The sequence below is a fragment of the Myotis davidii genome, unplaced genomic scaffold, assembly GCF_000327345.1.
Source record: "Myotis davidii unplaced genomic scaffold, ASM32734v1 scaffold580, whole genome shotgun sequence".
Lineage (NCBI taxonomy): Eukaryota > Metazoa > Chordata > Mammalia > Chiroptera > Vespertilionidae > Myotis > Myotis davidii.
Window position 1 is genome coordinate 999,419 of NW_006293313.1, and position 2,408 is coordinate 1,001,826.

Below are 2,408 nucleotides of genomic sequence, written 5' to 3' on the forward strand. Positions count from 1 at the left end.
GCAGCCTGTGCCTGACCCCAGGGCCCGCAGCCACAGGTTGCTGGCCATTCCACCTGCACGCGGGAGGTGGCCTTTGCAGCTCTGGACCAGCTCTGGCCACCTTCCCCACCATCTGATGGGCTGAACCCCACCTTTCCCCTGAGGCCCGAACTCCTGTAAGTGTGTCCTTCCTCACGCCCGAGGGTGCCATGGAGAGTGTACTTAGAGCTCACGGTTACCCCTTTATCGTTGTTAGTCATTTATAGAGCTCGCCCTCCTGGGAGCAAGCCCACACCTTTCCTACCCCTTCTTCTTCCCCCACAGGGGTGCATCTCCTAAACCCCAAAGGTCCCCGCGAGATTTGCAACCAGGGGAGCAATGGGCAGCAGCAGCTTATCTGGGTACCCCTGACCCTATCCCGAGGGCCCCCTTTTCTCTGACTTCCCAGTGAGCAGAAGCAGCCGGCCTTGGTCAGTGTCTCTCCTGTAACCTCTCTAGAGAGCAAAGCCGCCCGGCCAGGCTCCCCTGCAGCTTCTTCTATCCGCCGCCCTTCCCGGTTCCAGTCCCAGCCTTAACAAATGTCATCTAAGGAAACCACCGACTCTTTATAGTAAATGTCCCCGACTTAACCAGCTTGTTACCAGAGGGGTTACAAAAGCCTCAGAGACGTTTCTCTGTCTCCCTTCCTCCCTCTGCTCCCTCCCCTTTTCCGCCACACTCTGCGGGAGCCACACCTCAGGTGCTTTTGAAGTAAACAAGAATCACCATAAAACATAATGTCAGGGCATGGCTTCCAGGGTGACTGCGAGGCCAGCTCTCAGTTGGCAGGTGGGCTGGCTGGAACAGAAGCCCGCTGGCTGGCTTCTTCTTGGTTGTGTCAGCCAGAGCATCTGGCAACAGGCAGACTCCCAGACCAGAGCTGTCTGGCGTGAGGACTGAAGCCTGTGGGAGAGGATGCAAGGCTCCCAGGTCCAAAGTCCTAAAGGCAGGGAAGCAGTTGTGTGAAGGGGCCTGGACTGGGCTTGGAAGTCCTAGCTTCCTGGCTCAGTATTGCCAGGTGCCTGCTGTGTGGCTTTGGGCAAGTTACTCAACCTCTCTGAGCCTCAGTATTCTTAGCTCAAAGTATAAATAACATGGTCTCCCCTAAGGATGTGTCAAAACAAAAATTTTTCAGGAATGTTTCAAAATCATATCTCATTCTGAATATGGGGAAAACCAAAAAGAGGCTATGAAAATATTAAGGACTTTATTATATCAGACACCTCACATTGTTAGGGCTTGGTGTCTATTAAAATGTAGTCCTTCTAGGGTGCGATGTTCATGTCGATTACAAAACTCTGAAAATCTGCATATTCTTCTCTATCTACCTTATCTCTGCTTTATAGACACGTAAAGAGATTAACCCAGAAACAGAATTTATTAATTTGCATGAGTATAGTATATATAGGCAAGTGACATTATAATGATTTTTATAGCTGTTTTCTGTCCTTGCCTGAAAAGTTAGGTCAGTGTTGCATAAATGGAGAGGATGGAGAAAAATTGGGGTGCCACATAATTGCAGGTCGTCACGGGTACTCGAGGAAAGGGAAGACTAGCTGGGTGCTGCGTGCTGGGTGCTGGGCGCTATCCCAACGCGCCCGTTCTCTGGAATCGGCGTGTGTTATAGAACCATTATGAGCATGTTGACATTTTGATCATTAAATGACCTTTTAAGACATTAGTGGAGCTCGGGCAAAAGAGGCCCTTTGTAGCGACAGTCAATTTCCTGGGGGGCTGCTCCATGCTGGAGACCCACCCCCACGGTTTCTAATCTGGGTGATCATCCCATGAGGGGGGCTGTTAGCTCCAGCCTGTAGGCGAGGGGGCGAAACCTCAGCGGCTGTGGGGGACCTGGTGTCCCCGCTGCGAATCCTGCCCATCTTTCCCAGCCATTGCTGTGGCAACCCGCCTGGTGCAGGTGTCTGCTGCCGGGACCTGGCCTCAGTTGGCCTGCCGAGTCACCGTGGTTACTGTTTTGCCGAATCCCTTGAAAGTACATTGCAGACCTCCTGACCCCTCCTGACCACGAGACCATATCTCACCCAGGAAACCTAACACGAATCCGGGACAACCCACTCAACCGCAGTCCACCTGCGCGTTTCCTCACCAATCCCCCACCCCCCGCCCCGGGCAGCTCTTTCCCCCTGGATGCAGGGGCCAATCCAGGGGCAAACCTGCCTTTGGTGACCGTGTCTCTCCCGTCCCCTCCAATCTTGACAGTGACATCTCTGAAGAGTCCAGACGGACCAACTGCCCCACACCTGGGCGGGCTTGCTTGTTTCCTCCTGATGGGACGATGTACTCACCAGTGAACATCTGGGGGCACAATTTCACAAAAGTGCCGCCAATACTGTCTCCCCCACGGCCGGGGAGAGCGTGGCCTCCCTGCC

General features: G+C 53.6%; 1 protein-coding gene across 1 annotated transcript in view; it reads right to left on the minus strand.

Moving 5' to 3' along the window:
* MYOC (myocilin, trabecular meshwork inducible glucocorticoid response) overlaps positions 1-2,408 on the minus strand; it is a 17,891-nt gene that overhangs the window by 13,945 nt on the left and 1,538 nt on the right.